We start from the raw sequence: 18728 nt of genomic DNA on the forward strand, positions 1-18728 counted from the left end.
TCCTTAATCATTATGGTATATTATGTAGCAGAATTATGATTTAGCTTTTAATTAATATTAACTTCAGTGAAGAAGCAGAAATCATGTATTTTGTATACAAAAATATGTGAAACCAGGCCAGGCGCGGTAATCCCAGCCCTTTGGGAGGCCAAGGCAGGTGGATCACCAGGTTAAGAGATTGAGACCATCCTGGCCAACATGGTGAAACCCCGTGTCTACTAATAATACAAAATTAGCTGGGCGTTTGTCACACGCCTGTGGTCCCAGCTACTTGGGAAGCTGAGGTGGAAGAATCTCTTGAACCCTGGAGGCGGAGGTTGCAGTGAGCCAAGACTGCGCCACTGTGCTCCAGCCTGGCAGCAGAGCAAGACTCTGTCTCAAAACTACATATGTATACACAAAACCTTTGTATTGAAGAATAATGTATGGTAGGTAATCACCCCCTATTTTGACTCCTCTCATCTTGACTGCCTTCTAAATCTAAACTGTGGAGTCAGTTCTTCCCCTGCCCTGGATGAAAACTTGGGCAGACCCCATAACATCTCTGGTCACCTTTAGATGACATAAAAGTTTTAATAGTCCCCGGCTCAGTGGCTCACGCCTGTAATCTCAGCACTTTGGGAGGCCGAGGCGGGTGGATCACCAGGTCAAGAGTTTGGGACCATCCTGGTCAACATGATGAAACCCCGTCTCTACTAAAAATACAAAAAATTAGCCAGGCATGGTGACACGTGCCTGTAATCCCAGCTACTTGGGTGGCTGAGGCAAGAGAATCGCTTGAACCCAGGAGGCGGAGGTTAGGTTGAGCCAAGATTGCGCCAGTGCACTCCAGCCTGGGCAACAAGAGCAAAACTCTGTCTCAAAAAAAAAAAATTTTAATAGTCACTAGAGATCATAAATAGCAACTCAATATAGCAATTGATATGATCTGTTGTTTTTAATTATCAAATATCCAAACTTGCTTTAAAATTTAGGCTTCTAATTAGCATTTCTAATTTCCTTTCGTTCTCTTCTCATAAACCCTTTTGCTGGCCCTTCAGGTAGGGAGGAGGTAGGAAAAGGGTTCTCTTTTGATTGGTATTGTCATCCTTCTCTGGCACCTGTGCGCTCTTCTGGGTTCAATAGGTGTTTAAACTCAAGTCTGTTTCTTTTAAAAGCTGGTGAGGTTTCGCCTAAGACAAGTTTCCTTATGGAGGACAGCATATCTAATTTATACAAAGTAATTTACTTCTTTTTAGCTCCATGTAACCCAGCAGTACCTTCGGATTATTTTTCCTGAGATCCATTTTGTACCTCAACTTAGTTATTTGGGCAGGGCCTAACATCAATAAGGCCAGCTTTTTCCTCCTGGTTTTTGAAGGGAAATTCATGCATTCCTGGGGTACAAGCCAGGTACAACTCAGGAAATTCTTCCTTGCTTTGCCATAGAGACAGCTAGCCAGAGTAAATAAAGATGTAGATTGCATAGGTATGAATATACAACAGACCACTAGGCCCTCCAATTGCAGATGACATGTTAAATACTCTGAGGTCCCTCACTGAAATCCTTCTGCCTAAGCAGAAACCCCTATTCTCCTTAGAGTAGGTGGAATTCACAATAGAGCCTCAGTTCTCTTTAGAGAAATGCTTTCTTTCATATCGATCAAATTCAAATCGTTTTGTAACCTAAATATGAGTGAGGGGTTTGAGCTGTGAAATTCTTTGTAAATCATGCATATGTTTTAGCATATCCTTTGGGATGCACCCATGGTCTTTTGCACAGCCAAAAAAATTTTTTTTACATCGTGTTATGCTTATTTTTATAACATTCTTAATAAATCAGGCACTTAACGCAAAGATGAAAACAGTAATTTCCATGGCATAGATTTTATTGAAAGTTGGTGGGAATACAACAAACTCAACAGTTTCTGTGCAGAAAACCTGAATAGATATTTTTTCTAAGTCTTACAAACAGCCAAGTATAGGAAGAAAATGTTCAAAATCATGAATCATCAGGGAAATATAAATCAAAGCCACAATAAGATCTCACCTCACACCCATTATGATGATTATTATAAAAAGACGAGATAAAAAGTGATGGTGAGAATGTGGAGAAATGACCTTTAATACTGTTCATGGGAAGGTAAACTGTTACAACTATTATGGAAAATAGTTTTATTTTCTATTATGGAAAAAAGCATGGAAGTTTCTCAAAAAATTAAAAATAGAACTCCCGTATGATCTAGCAATCCCACTTCAGGGTGTATATCCAAATGAAATTAGTATCTCAAAAAGATGTCTGTACCCGCAAGTTCAGAATAGCCAAGATACAAAAATAACCTATGTATTCATCAATAGATGAATGAATAAACCATCGTGTGTATGTGTATAGAGTAGACACACATACACACACATATATAATGAAATATTATTCATATGAAAGAAGGAAATTCTGCCATTTTTGACAACATTGATGAAGCTGAAGGCAATCATGCTAAGTGAAATACACCAGAAACAGAAAAACAAATACTGTATGATCCCCCTTATATGTAGAATCTGGAAGAGTTGAATTCTTAGAAGCAGAGAGTAGAATGGTAGTTGCTAGGGTCAAAACGTGATGACTATAGTTAACACTACTGTATTCTTGAAATTTGTGAAGAGAGTAGATCTTAAGTGACTTCACACTCCATCCTTCCTCTACACACAAAAGGGTGACTTTGTGGTGAGGATGTCTTAATTAATCTGATTATATAATCATTATACACTGTGTAGGTATATCAAAACATAACATTGTACATCTTAAATATATACAATTTTTATTTTTTAATTACACTTCATAAAGCTGGAGAAAAAGAAAGTCAGATACTTTTTTTTTTTTTTTTGTCTAGGAAACAGTAAGATTTCTGCTTCTGGCCATGATAGAGTAATAGAAACCAGATTTACCCTCCTGCCTGAAATAACATTAACAAAAACAAGACAAAATACATCAAAGGACTGTTTTCAGACCTTTAACAATAGGCAACATAGGGCAGAAACTCCTGAGAAAAGGGAAACAAATGATGAGAAGGGAAAAGCTGAACTCCATGCCTCAGTATATTTTCTTCAGTTTCCAGGCTATAGCGAAAGCTGAAAAAATTAATCATGAACACATGAGCATTATAAGACATGTTGAAGGAAGTCTTCAGGCAGAAGTACAATGATATCAGATGGGAATATAGATCTAAAGAGAGGAATAAAGAGCACCAGAAAATGTGAATATATGGGCAAGGATAGCAGAGTTGAAAGCTATTCCAAACTCTCCACTGAAGCCCAGTACATAGGGATATACTGATTAACCAAGAAGGAAGGAACCATACTAACAACTGTTTTTCATTGTTTTTGTTTTTTCCTTATTTTTCAACTTTTATTATAAATTCAGAGTGTACATGTGCAGGTTTGTTACCTGGCTGTATAGTGTGATGCTGAAGTTCGGGGCAGGAATAATCATGTCATCCACGTACTAAGCATGTTACCCCACAGTTAGTTTTTTTAACCTTTGCCCCTTCCTTTTCTCCCACCTCTAGAGAGAAACATCTTTCCAGTGTTTATTGTTGCCATCTTTATGTCCATGAGTACCCAACGTGTAGCTACCACTTATAAGTGAGAACATGTGGTATTTGGTTTTCTGATCATATGTTAATTCACTTAGGATAATAGTATTCAGCTGCATCTGTGCTGCTGGAAATATCGTGGATGCATACTATTCCATGGTATGTATCCAGTCCATTATTGATGGGCACCATGTCTTTGCTATTTTGAATGGTACCACAATTAATATGAGAGTACATGTGTCTTTTTGATGGAATGATTTGTTTTCTTTTGGATATATACCTAGTAATAGGATTTCTGGGTCAAATGGTAGTTCTGTGAGAAATCTCCAAAATTCTTTCCACAGTGGCTGAACTAACTTATCTTCCCACCAATGGTGTATAAATGTTCCTTTTGCTATGCAGCCTCACCAACATCTGTTGTTTTTGACTTTTTATTAGTAGCCATTCTGAATGATATAAGATAGTATCTCATTATGGTTTTCATTCATGTTTCCCTGATGATTAATTATGTTGAAAATTTTTTCTTTTATGTTTGTTTGCTGCTTGTATGTCTGATTTTGAGAAGTGTCTGTTCATGTGTTTGGCCCATTTTTAAATGGGGTTATTTGTTTTGTGTTTGTTCTATTATTTGAATTTCTTATGCATTCTGAATATTAGATCTTTGTCTGATGCATAATTTGTGAATATTTTCTCCTATTCTGTAAGTTGTTTGTTCACTCTGTCAATAGCTTCTTTTTCTGTGAAGAAGCTCTTTAGTTTATTAGGTCTCTCTTGTCAATTTTTGTTTCTGTTGCAATTGCTTTTGAGGATCTAGTCACAAATTCTTTCCCTTATTTCCCAAGGCCAGTGTCCAAAATGGTATTTCCTAGGTTTTCCTCTAGGATTCTTTTTTTGTTTGTTTCAAACTGTTTTTTATTTTTTTAAATTATTTTTATTGCATTTTAGGTTTTGGGGTACATGTGAAGAACATGCAAGATTGTTGCATAGGTACACACGTGGCAGTGTGGTTTGCTGCCTTCCTCCCCATCACCTATATCTGGCATTTCTCCCCATGCTATCTCTCCCCAACTCCCCACCCCCTACTGTCCCTCCCCTATTTCCCCCCAAGATTCTTTTTAAAAAAATTATACTTTAAGTTCTGGGGTAGATGTACAGAACATGTAAGTTTGTTATATAGGTATACATGTACCATGATGCTTTGCTGCATCCATCAATCACCCTGTCATCTTCATTAGGTATTTCCCCTAATGCTATCCCTCCTCTACCCCCATAGCCCCTGCTATTCCTTCCCTAGCCCCTCAGCCCCTGATAGGCCCCAGTGTGTGATGTTCGCCTCCCTGTGTCCCTGTATTCTCATTGTTCAATACACACATATGAGTGAGAATATGCAGTGTTTGGTTTTCATTTGATGCCTTACATTTAAATCTTTAATCCATCTTGAGTTGATTTTTGTATATGATAAAATATAGGGGTCCAGTTTCATTCTGTATATAGCTAGCCAGCTATTCCCATACCATTTATTGAATAAGGAATTATTTTCCCATTACTTATTTTTGTCAACTTTGTCAAAGATAGATGACTGTAGGTGTATGGCTTTATTTCTGGATTCTGGATTCTGTTCCATTGGTCTATGTGTCTGTTTTTGTGCCAGTACTATGACTATGCTGTTTGGGTTACTGTAGCTTTATAGAGTAGTGTGAAGTCAAATGTGATGCATCTGGGTTTGTTGTTTTTGATTAGGATTGCTTTGGCTATTCAGGCACGCTCGCTCTCTCTCTCTCTCCCCCTCTCTCTCTCTCTTTTCTTTTTTTGGTTCCATATACATTTTGGCAGAGTTTTTAGCAGTTCTGTGAAAAGTGACACTGGTAGTTTGATAGGAAAAACATTGGCTCTGTAGATTGCTTTGGGCAGTATGGACATGCTAATGATATTATTTCAATCCATGCACATGAGATATTTTTCCATTTGTTTGTGTTAGCTACAGTTTCTTTTAGCAGTGTTCCGTAGTTCTTTTTATAAAGATCTTTTACCTCCTAGGTTTTATGTATTCCCGATATTTTATTTTACTTTTTGTGACTATTTTAAATAAAATTGTTTTCTTGATTTGGCTCTTGGCTTAAACTATACTGGTGTATAGAAATGCTACTTTTTTTTGTACATTGATTTTTGCATCTGAAATCTTGGTAAAATCATTTATCACTTGTTACAGCCTTTTGTCAGAGTCTTTAGGGTTTTCTCTGTATAGAATTATGTCATCAGTGAACAGAGATAGTTTGACTTCTTTTTCTATTTGAATGCCTTTTATTTCATCCTCTTGCCTGATTGGCTAGCACTTATAGTACTATCTTGATTAGGAGTGGTGAGAGTGGTGGACACCCTTGTCTTATTTCTGTTCTGTAGGAGAATGCTTCTACTTTTGGTTCAGTCAGCATGATGTTGGCTATGGGTTTGTCACAGATGGCTCTTACTATTTTGAGGTACATTTCTTTGAAGACTTGTTCCTTGAGGGTTTTTATCATTAAGGATGTCGGATATTTTTTTTGAAAGGGTTTTCTATATATATTGAGATAATCATATAGGGTTTATTTTTTATTTCTGTTCATGTGGTGAATTATATTTATTGATTTGCATATGTTGAACAAATTTTTGAATCTCAGGAATGATGTCTGCTTTGTCATGGCGAATTAACTTTTTGATGTGCTATTGAATTCAGTTTGCTATTATTTTGTTGAGGATTTTTGTGTCTATGTTTATTGAGGATATTGGTCTGTAGTTTTTGTTGTTGTTGTGTCTTTTCCAGGTTTTGTTATCCAGGTGATACTGACTGTAGAATGAGTTAGGGAGGAGTTCCTCCTGCTCAATTTTTTTTTCTTTGAATAATTTCAGTAGAATTGGTACCAGCTCTTTATTTTATATCTAGTAGAATTCAGCTGTGAATCTATCTGGTCCAGGGCTTTTTTTCATTGATAGTTTTTTTTTTTTAATTATACTTTAGGTTCTGGGGTACATGTGCAGATCATGCAGGATTGTTGCATAGGGACTTACATGGCAAGGTGGTTTGCTGCCTCCATCCCCCGTCACCTATATCTGGCATTTCTCCCCATGTTATCCCTCCCCAACCTCCCTACCCCCGTGCTGTCTCTTCCATAGCCCACCCTACAACAGACCCCAGTGTGTGATGCTACCCTCCCTGTGTCCATGTGTTCTCATTGTTCAACACCCACCTATAAGTGAGAACATGTGGTGTTTTATCTTCTGTTCTTGTGTCAGTTTGCTGAGAATGATGGTTTCCAGACTCATCCATGTCCCTACAAAGGACACAAACTCATCCTTTTTTATGGCAGCATATTATTCCATGGTGTATATGTGTCACATTTTCCTTGTCCAGGCTATCATTGATGGGCATTTGGGTTGGTTCCAGGTCTTTGCTTTTGTAAACAGTGCCGTAATGAACATACGTGTGCCTGTGTCTTTATAATTGAACAATTTATAATCCTTTGGATAATGGGATTGCTGGGTCAAATGGAATTTGTGTTTCTAGATGCTTGAGGAATCACCACACTGTCTTCTACAATGGTTGAACTAATTTACACTCCCACCAACAGTGTAAAAGTGTTCCTATTTCTCCACATCCTCTCCAGCATCTGTCTCCAGATTTTTTGATGATCGCCATTCTAACTGGTGTGAGATGGTAGATACGTTTTTAAATTACTGACTCAATTTTGGAACTTGATATTGGTCTGTTCAGCCTTTTAATTTCTTCCTGATTCAATCTTGAGAGACTGTGTGTTTCCAGGTATTTTTGCATTTTCTCTAGACTTTTTTAGTTTGTGTGCATAGAGGTGTTCATAATAGTTTCTGTGAATCTTTTGTATTTTTGTGGGATCAGTTGTAATGTCACTTTTGTCATTTCTGATGGTGCTTATTTGCATCTAGTCTCTCTTTTTTTCTTTGTTAATCTAGCAAGTGGCCTCCTTATCTTGTTTATTTTTTCAAAGAACCCACTTTTGGTTTTGTTGATTCTTTGTATCAATATTTGTCTTGATTTCATTCAGTTCTATTCTGATTTTAGTTATTTACTTTATTCTCTTAGCTTTGGGATACGTTTATTCTTGTTTTCTAGTTCCTCTAGGTGTGATTTTGGATCATACCTACCTAACAAGTCTTTAGGAAAACTGACAGATTGCATTGTACCAAAGTGGCCAAAATTTTCAAACCAATCTTCATATCTACAAAGTGGTTCAATATTACCCATGTCTACCCAGAAGGACAAAATTAACAATAATGAAAATTGAAGTTGGTAACATGCAATATTCATTACTGTTCAGACCTGTGTTCTACATGTTTAAGAATAAAAAACACAGCAAAAATTTTTTGTTGTCTATTTTTAATATGTTGCCCAAACATAGTGAATATTGGAAAAGCACTTTAAGCATTTCATGATACTCAGTTTTGGACAAAGTGTCTTTACTATAGATGGCTGGGAGACAATTGGAGTCTATTGGTTTGCCTGGTACATAGATTGGAGAGAAGAAGTTATCTTTTGGTCTGGGAGTCAGTAGTTTTTTGGTCTGGGAGTCAGTGTTGTAAAATCAGAACTCAATGCAAGTGAACTTCATGGTGCTCAGTGTGGATATAGCTCCTGGCACCTTCTAGAAACATCTTTACTTTTCCATAATATAACACAATAAATAATGTCATCTTTGAAATACTACAATTATGGAAATAATGCAAGGCCAAAAATTTTCTTTCCAGTATAGTTAATGTGGTTTTATTGAAGAAAAGGATAAGCTTTCTGTATCTTAACTTATATGAATAAATGGTATTTTAATATAAAAAATTTTAATTATATACAATTTAATTATCTTAACACTGTATAAAGTTCTCCAGACACTAGAAAAAGGCCCATTCAAAATACTTCATGGAGAGCAATTCCGTATATATTGCCTCACATATATTTGAAACTGCCTTATTAAATTTGGCTTAAAGCTGCCTCTGTAAGTAGCAAAAAGCAACCTATCTTCTTATGTAAACAAACTGCAACCTAACTTAATAATATATACTTGTAACAAGTAATTGAGTCTTAGCCAATCATAGTAGCTGGGCTTCAGCAAATCACAGGCTGCCAACTGATTAGCCCATGTCCATATAAAGCAAATGCCTCATCAAACCAGGCCCGATAAGGCCCAAATGTGAAGCTGTAATCAACCATGCTGTTTCTGTACATCACTTCCTTTTTCTGTCTGCAAATATTGCTTGTCTACACTGATTGGTGGAGCTCCTTGAGCTTCAACTTGTTCGGGGTGCTGCCTGATTCATGAATAACATTTGCTTAAATAAACTCTGCTAAATTTAATTTGTCTGAAGTTTTCTTTCTAAATATAGCTCATGTTAAACTTTTGGAGTGTCAGTGATTACTTTCCCACAAATATCAATTTTGGAAAATTAAAAATTTCAAATCTAGAAATATTTCAACACAGAGTGGTAGGCATTATAATATGAATTTTGAAAACTTGTTTTAATTTGAATTTTTCCTTTGAATTACTGAATTTTTATGCAACCACAATATTTTTATAGTCATTTTTTTGTTTCTTTTTCTTGCTAGCTTGTGATTTCCTGGACAGCAGGGCGTCTTACTCATCTTTACATTTCCAGCAGCTCATATAGTGTTTCTTGATAAATAATAGAAAATAAAAAATATCTTTTGGAAAGATCAATCATTTTGAATTTGATCTTATTAGTCTGCACATAGTCTCTATCAGTAACATCATTATGGAATCATGAATATTAATAATTACATATTTTAAAAATCCGATTACATCATAACTGTGAATGATATAGGAAGAACATGTTACAATCTGAGGCTGAAAGAAGCAGCATCACCAGTTCATCGAGGTAGGTCAGTATACAGACATCCAGCATTTAGATAGCATTTCTTCTTTTTAAAGCATTGGAATAAACACTTGGAGTAAGAGAATTGGCATGTTGGAAATAAAACTCAGTATGCTTAAAGACACTGATTTCCAGACAACTCAATGATATTAATAATACAAGTATTAAATAAAAGTATTTTCCATTTTACATTGTGAAACTTTTTTCCTTTTCATGACAATTTTACATGAAATGTTGAAATAACTATATAGCTCTCTTCATCATTTTAACACTTATGTGATTACAGGAAGTTTATTCTTTAGATAAATGTCTTATTTAAGTCATAATTTACTTTGGGAATAAAGTGTATTTGTTTAAATGGGTATAAATTTTATAATCTTTTGCCATCTTTATTATGCCGAGTTGGCTAAACATACACTAACTAGTCAGAAGAACAACAGGGTGCAAGGGCAATGCATTTTGCTCTGTCTTTGAAAATAACATAGCCCTCTCTCTTCATTTGAAAAACTGAAGCCGAGTGCGGTGGCTCAAGCCTGTAATCCCAGCACTTTGGGAGGCCGAGGCGGGTGGATCACAAGGTCAAGAGATCGAGACCATCCTGGTCAACATGGTGAAACCCCGTCTCTACTAAAAATACAAAAAAATTAGCTGGGCATGGTGGTGCGTGCCTGTAATCCCAGCTACTCAGGAGGCTGAGGCAGGAGAATTGCCTGAACCCAGGAGGTGGAGGTTGCGGTGAGCCGAGATCACGCCATTGCACTCCAGCCTGGGTAACAAGAACGAAACTCCATCTCAAAAAAAAAAAAAAAAAGAAAGAAAAGAAAAACTGAAAACATGCATCTAGTATAGCTTTTACAACAAAGGGGATTTACTCGCTAAGGTAAAAGTAAAAGTAAATAACATACACACATCTCACCTTTTTTGTTTCATTATTAATATTTCAGTTAATTTTGAAAAAGTTATCATGTTGTATGTCCTGGTCTCTGGCGTCAATTTACCACACCCAGTTGAGAAGAAGGGATTGTTAGACAATTATGTTCTTATTGCCTTTTGTACTAGAGTTGTAATCAATGATCCAGCAAGCAATAAAAAAGTCATTTCTAGTTATTGATAAACGTTTGTGTAGTAGACAAATATCTAGAAGGCAGAATAGCAAATTAAGGAAAAAAACCTTTCAACAGACCAGTTAGCAGTAGGGCTTTAAAAAAAAAATTGTAGTTCCAAACTGTGGACTTACACCATAGGATTGAATAGGGTCTTTGGTTTTTGTGTTTATAAATTTATATCTCACTGACTTTGCTAGTACATTTTCCAAAACAGTATTCATTTATGTTGGTTACCATAGAAACTAAAAGTGCTCCATTCCTATGTAGTTCTTTACAAATTCCCTCCCCTTTCTTGCTTTTCAAGTCTGCTAAATTGCTTTACGTGGCATTTCATGTAGAATAACCTTTGTTTTCTTAAATCTTTCATGAAACAAAGCTTCATAACTTCAAATGTGTTACTTTATATTAATTGAAATTGTAATTTTGAATTGTGAATTTTGCTAAAAAATGACTAATTGAATAAAAAAATTGTTTTTTAAATAAAATCTATATATCAGTAGACAGTTTTAGAATAACTCTAAATGTTGCTTTGTTAAACAAAGAAGAAAAAATTAAGAATAATTTTCATAATCAAAGGGTGAATATTTTGGCAAGTGTTATAATCAGCTAGACAGGAAGCAGTTATTAGTAACTATTGTGGGCCCGGCTTTATGATGGGCTTGAGGGAATACCAAGACTTGGAAAATGGAGTCATCTTCAAAGTTTTTACAAATCAATTCAACTGCAGAGCCTATAAATATAGTAAGTGGTAGAAATTAAAATTTTAAGTCCCGTCACTTGAGACATATGCAGAATATATGTTCACGTTACACAGTGATTAAATGCACTAGTCATATGCATCTGTAAGACATGTTCTCACCACCAATATTTCTTTTCCTGTATAGGTTTTGATGCCAGGTTGCTTCCCTTTCCTGCATCATTCTCCCAATAATATTAAGGCAGCATGTACAGCTGAATGAGAACGTTGGACTCATTATCTAGGAAACCAGAAATGTAGCCCTATCATCATCACGATATAGCTGTGAATCTGTGCACCCTTGAGTAAGTCACTTTATTTCACTCACCTTTATTGTTCAAATCAATAGCATGAGAAATTAGATGAGGGTTCTTTAAGATCTTGTGTCATGCTAGGAATCTAATTCTGATTCTGTTATCCTAAAAATCTATTTTTAGATAGTATTGCGGCATTTTGGAATTCTGAGTGATCTATATAAAGTACCTGTTGGAAGTCCCTGGAGTCCCTTGAGTCCCTGGGAGTGACAGCTGGGTGAAAGAGCCGTAGACAGGCCTCTGAGTCTGGGTTGTCTCGAGGTTTCAGTGTGATGACAAGAATGCAGAATGGCCACATTTTAAGAGCTGTTTTCCAATACAGACGGAACTCTGAAAAGCGGCCTTGTGATTTGGCCATTAGGTATCCACTGTCTAGGTACTTTGTGGGTTAACTAGTATATTCTTCTACCAAAAAGCCCTTTTTTAAAATTTGGAAACATCAGAAGCTCAGAATCCATCTATTTTTCACATATACAATGGAAAACATCTTAGTGTCTACAACGTATTTTCCCTAAAGCCTTATTTTAAGTTTTCAGTAGATAGAATCACTCTCCAGCAATTATCAACATTTAAGAATTATTGGAATAATGCTAGGTTTGCCCATGTCTTCACTCTCATTGTGACTATATATTGTCTCAGTTTCACAAATTTATTTTGAGCAATAACATAGCAGATGTGAAAATATTTTGTAAACTAGACAGTATTATAGAAATTAGATGATTGCTAATAATATATGTTTTGGTGGTGGTGTTGGTTTTTCGGTTTTTTTTTAACCATCCAGAAACTATTATCATTCTAATCACAGTAATTTTACTTTAGTAAAATTAAGGTAGTAACTGGCAAATACTTCTTGCACACCTTTATGTCTTTCTCTAAATTGCATTCACTGTCACGTGATTCTATAGCACAGTGTCCTCAGCCTCTTTTCTGAATGTGGCTTAAACCTGACTCTTCCTTGAAGACTCTGCCTCCCTCTCAGACTTCTCACGGTTAGCTGTTTTCTCTTTTATATCCCTCATATCACTGGCCTGGAGTTCAGGTCTCCTTTGTTTCTCATTACCGTTTCCATACCTTTTACCTCTTTCTTTACTATAACCACACTCTCCCTCCTCCCAATCTACACTCATTGTATTCTTTGTCATTATATGATACTACTCTTTAACAATATGGAACTTATTATGTACCACATATTATTCTAACCACATAATAGATATCCCTTTATTTAATCTTTACCATTATCTCCATCTGGCACGCAAAGTAACTGAGGTACAGAATTAAGTCACTTGCCTGAGGTCATAGGTTTAGTAAGAAGCAGAGCTAGAACTCAGGTGTTGACAGTGTGGCTCCATTGTTCGTGCTTTATCTACGCTGCCTCCATCTCTACTGCTTCTGGCTCCATCTCACTCCACCCTATCACTCTGATTTATTTCTCTTCAAATCACTTTTTACCACCTCAAATATTAAATATTTGTCTATTGACTTATTATTGGCCTTACCCTACCAAAATGTCAACTTTGAAAGCAGAGACTTTGTAATTTTTTTCAGTGCTCACCAGTGGCCATAATATAGTAGGCATTTGGTGAAATTAGCTGGCTGTCGTGGCGTGCACCTGTAATCCTAGCTACTTGGGAGGCCTGAGGTGGGAGAATCACTTGAACCCAGGAGGCAGAGGTTGCTGTGAGCTGAGATCATGCCACTGCACTCCAACCTGGGTGACAGAGTGAGACCCTGTCTCAAAAAAAAATGTTTGGTGAATGAATGAATGAACTAAACAGTGGACCATGTGTTTCTATGCTAGAGCTGAGACACTGCAGACTGTCTGCTTTGCAGGCAGGCTGGTTCTCTGTCAGGGTTTGCCAATAGGGGCAACTAGAAGTTTGCAAGGATAAAGGAGGTAGGGGTACTCATGCCTGCTCCCTCCAGCATTTCCCCAGTGAAGCTTCTTTACCTCGGAAGCGGTATCAGTTCCTTCCACAGCTGCTGTGGATACCAAACTGCAGTTTTTCTAACACCCATGTAACCAGCCTTATTATGAGTGCTCAGGGACACCAGTGCCAGCTGAACAATGCACCTTCCTCAGAGATCTTATCTCAGTTCCAAGGGTCCCTTCTCCAAGCATCTAAGTTGTATCATTACAACCTTTCCCCCTTTTTATTCCCAGCTGCTGGAGCTGGTAGCTGCTCTTTGTATTACTATCCCAATGATTTCTTAATATTCCTTTTTGTGTCTTTTCAGTTTTTCAATACATGCTTAGTAATTTTTTATGTTAGATTCTCTCTGTGTTAATAACTGGCATGGGTTTTGTCTCCTGTCTCCCAACCAATACAAAACTAGTACTAGGAGTAGTGTCAAAAAACAGACCTTCAAAGATGAGATATGTGGATTGCATTGTGTGTACCTGAGTTTGCATACAGTGCTGAGTTCTGTGCGAATGTGTAATGAGATATTAGTAATATATGGTGTCATCAGGATTATTAAAATTTTCATCTGCTGTTAATTGTGTGAAAGTGTCTAAAAATCAAGTGCATTGGTAGCTCCTGACCATTATGGAAGTAATGACAACTACAAGCACTGTGGTATGGAATGGTTTTCTTCAAATGCACTGGAGAACTCACAGAAGAAATTCGAACCCAGGTCTCTAAGCTTTCAGCCAAAGTCATTATCAGAGAACAAGAGAACTGCTTTAAAAATATCTCTTGTTTCTTATAGCTTGCTGAAAATCAGGCACAAAATTTAATTGTGCAGGTTGCAGAATTACAGCATAAGTTGCAATCTTGCCAAATCTCTTATGTGGTAGAGAATTGACTGGAAAGGAGTGAAACCTTGAGACTTGGAGTAGGAACTTCTGAGTGGATTTATGCTGAGCATGAGGTTTAGTCAATGGCTATTTCCATGAAAACTAATAGAAATCAGAGGGAAAAACAATAGTACTTTAAATGATTAATAGTAAAACTGCAGTACACATTAATGTTCTTAGTAGAGGGATCTTTATCCAGTAGGGGTCAGCCCATATGTCACATTGTCTCTGTCCAGTGAGTCACTGGAAATGGGAATGTTTATTTGAGTCTGTCAACACTGAAAAATGGTGTCAGTGGGCTGAACTGGTGGAAACCATTACCGAAAGCTCTCTTGTGATTCATGGCGTCTGATGTGCTATAGCAGCCAATCTGCTTGCCATCAGCAGCTGTCAGAATGCCTCCCTGCTTCATTGCTCACATTTATATGTGTAAAACTCCTAGTCTTGCTCCTTGCTTTTAGTCACCGTTTTACTGTTTTATACCACATTCTCATTCATTCTGAGGTGGAAGAGCCACAGTCTGCACCACCTGCTGCATGTGCAGATACAGAATAAGGCCCCAGTCATGAAATCTTTTATTGGAATAAGTACATGGTGGGGAGTTGTAATGTTGACTGTATGGTAATATCAACCCATGAGAGAAGAATTATTCTTCTAATTCCAATTATGATTCTAATTCCAAGGTCTACCCATTTAATAGTAATTAAATAATAACCAGATTAAATAATAATAGTATTACAACTATTAAATAATAATAGTAATTATATGGGTAGACCTTGGAATTAGAATCATTTTGAAATCTGGTTTAGGTACCCACTAGCTGGGTAAATTTGGGCAAGTTAACTAAACTCTCTGACCAGTTTCTTCATCTATAAAATGGCAATAATCATACATTTATAGAATTTCATAAGAATTAAATGAAATAATGGAAAAGTCAATGTAGTAGGTTTTTATTGCTGCTCTACCAAATTACCACAAATTTCATGGCTTCAAACAGCACAGCTGTGTTCTCTGATAGTTCTGAAGGTCAGAGGTCAGAAAGGAATCTTACTGGGGGATAAAATTAAGGTATCAGCAGGGCTGCATTGCTTCGGGAGACTCTATGGGAGAAGTCATTTATTTTTCTAGCTTCTAAAAGCCACTTGTATTTTCCCTGGCTCATGGCTCTTCTTCTACCTTCAAACAGAGTAGCCAACACCATAGCATCTTCAAAGCTCTCCTTCTGTGCCTTCCTTTTCTTCTTATAAGAACATTTGGCCCAGTCAGATAATTGAGGCTAATCCCCTCATATCAAGGTTATCTGATTAGGAGTCCTAATTCTCCTTTGCCATATACACTAACATATTCACAGATTCTGAGTATTAGTACATGGACATCTTTGGGAGGGACATTATTCTGTCTACCACACTCAAATATTTGTTAAATAATTTCTATGATATGCTTAGTACTGCCCCTGACACATAGTAGGCCATTAATAGAGATTTATATTTTTAGTATTGCCCAAAGTTCTAAAATATTTCTTTAGATAGTTGGGAAAAGGAACATAAGTAATGTGGGAGATTTAAGCAAATGGTGACTAGCATACGGATGAATCTATTTATTATTGAATGAGGAGAGCACTGGTCACCTATGGGTTTTCCCTGGGGTCCATCTTGGACTCTCTTCTTCTGCAAGCTTTATCTGAATTGTCTCATAAGGGACAGCCCCTATCCTTTAAACAAAATCAGTAAGTCTGTTGTCATTTTTTAAAGTTCCACCAGGTAAACATCACTGGTATTTGTCTGGTTGAATATAAATGTTAAACATGTATTTGTTATTGTTAATCCTGCATCTTAATATTCTTGCAGACATCTGATCTCCTTAAACTGAGAAATTGCTCTCTAAAAAAACCTTAAGTTGGTCTGGCAAAATTGTGTTTTCCTTATTATCTATTCTTCTTATTTTTACATACTAGAAACTTGTACGTTGGTATGTTGGTTTAATATTTAAATATATATATACACGTATATAACAGAGGTCTCAGTGTGTTAGTATGTTTGGGGTAATTTTCTATGGTATAATAAAACCTTGAAAAAGCTGTGCAATGGGCTATGAGCCTATGTTTATTTGCAGGATCTTCCACCCCGTTTTTACCTTGTGTCACCTCTTTCCCTCTTTTAAAGATCTTTAGTATCTACATGTTTTCTTCCTTTTTGTCACTATCAAAGCCTGTTCTGAAAAAAGGAAAACCCACAGAAATGCCATTTGTAAACTTATTATAAATGTTTTTCTTCTCTGAAGGATATTTGCATGTTAGACTGCATCTCTTATGTAATGCCTTTGTTTCTTATTAAAGAAACTTTCAGTATCAGAATTAGGGGAAGGCTTTTATGTTTACAATCACATATGTGTGGAACTAATCCACCATACAGACTGTGTACACTCTCTGATTTTTGCAATCTGGATCCAATCCCGTTTTTGGAAACGTAGAAATTTCTATTCCCTCTTATTTGATGCAACATCAATATTCAGTCTGCCTCAAAATACTTGATTTCAAGTAATGCCTGCTTGAAATCTCTGTGGGTTGAGCTTGTTGTGATTTGATCTCTGTTAATTGATTTGGCATTCATTCTGAAGCTGCCATTGGAAAATTTTGTTTTACTAACTCTTTTAAAACAACAGAACACAAATCAGAAGGGTGGTGGTATAGTTGCTTGTTTGTATGTATGACTGAAGCAGAAAACTTGTACGTAGAGTTGAGGGGAGGATGCTTTCTAGTTTTTCCAACTGAATCATCCAGATTTTCTCTCAAACCCCGTGGGCTTCATACGTTAAAAGATTTAGCTGTGCACTGAATGCAATACAGTGTAATGTCATGCTGAAATTCAGAAGAGTGGGGATCCTATTCCCTCAGTCTGCCTTTTATTGCTGTCAGTGTTTTCCAGTGTGACTCGTGGTGCCAAGTAGTTAGGAACAATGTTATCATCAGACAACAGTGCTTGGGTTTTAATGCTTTGTAATGCTAGAGCTGACAAGTCATACTTTTAGAATGAATCTCCAGAGTCATGTGCTATGCTCCATTTGTGTGTGCAGTAGTCTCTGTTGTCCACGGACAGCTTCGACCTTTCAGCAAGAGCTGAGCATGCCCAATATAAGGACTTATGTTGTTCAGCTGAGCTAGAACTTCCATCCATTGTGCATTCAATCCCTTAAACAAAGGGTTATTTCAAATGTCTTCATTTGGTAGGAGTATATTTTTTCTCAGTTGCTCTAATGCTACCTTTGTTATGTGTATGTAAGGCTGTATACTTTCATGAAGAGTTGATGTAGATATTTTTAAACCTACTTGACACCTTGGGGCTATTTAAATCAAGCAAATGCTAAAAGGTAATTGAGGTGTGTTGTTTCTGTGGGCAAATATTCAAAGGGCATTCAAGCTTTGGGGTCACATGTAATTTGGATAAAACACAGCTATACCTCAGATCCTACCATCTTATTTGCAAAAATTCTAGTCCAAGATTGTCTCCTTTAACCTTCTTTCAGTGAACTTACACGGGGCAGAGGAGTCAGAAGGTCAGTTTATTCTGGATGGGGCAGTGGATTTTTCACAAGTATAATCTAACTGTAATATGTTTTTTAGAGAAACTTCTGGTAGATATATTTATGAAAATGACCTGTAGTCATCCATGATCTAAAGTTAGAATGAATAGAAGGGATAACTATATCCTTTTAAAGTTCTTTCTCAGCAAGTTCATAATTTGTCCCTGGGGGATTTTTTTCTAAGAATTTTTTTTTTTTTTGAGCATGTTTAAAAACTTTGGTCTTCTTTTTCTAATAAATTTTTTTTTTTTTTTTTTTTTTTTTTTTTTTTTTTTTGAGACGGAGTTTCGCTCTTGTTACCCAGGCTGGAATGCAATGGCGCGATCTCTGCTCTCCGCAACTTCTGCCTCCTGGGTTCAGGCAATTCTCCTGCCTCAGCCTCCTGAGTAGCTGGGATTACAGGCACGTGCCACCATGCCCAGCTGATTTTTTGTATTTTTAGTAGAGACGGGGTTTCACCATGTTGACCAGGACGGTCTCGATCTCTTGACCTCGTGATTCACCTGCCTCGGCCTCCCAAAGTGCTGGAATTACAGGCTTGAGCCACCACGCCTGGCTCTAATAAAGAATTTTTAATAGCCTTTCAAATTGCTGAATTTGCACTTTCAATCATTTTTTTTTCTGCTTGAGCATTTCTGCTTCTGTATAATTAGAAAAATTCAAAGCAGAGCTTATACTTTTCGAATTTCTGTCAAAACAATGTTCTATTTTAAACTATATAATATTAAATAAAAA

General features: G+C 36.6%; 1 protein-coding gene across 1 annotated transcript in view; it reads left to right on the forward strand.

Annotated features, from left to right (window-relative positions):
* LOC101050874 (uncharacterized) overlaps positions 1-18728 on the forward strand; it is an 891623-nt gene that overhangs the window by 335783 nt on the left and 537112 nt on the right. The window contains exon 6 of the mRNA XM_074389917.1: positions 11452-11608. The gene's annotated coding sequence lies outside the window, so the exon portion shown is untranslated. The remainder of the gene's footprint in view (positions 1-11451; positions 11609-18728) is intronic.

Source organism: Saimiri boliviensis, chromosome 2 (genome assembly GCF_048565385.1).
Source record: "Saimiri boliviensis isolate mSaiBol1 chromosome 2, mSaiBol1.pri, whole genome shotgun sequence".
NCBI classification, from domain to species: domain Eukaryota; kingdom Metazoa; phylum Chordata; class Mammalia; order Primates; family Cebidae; genus Saimiri; species Saimiri boliviensis.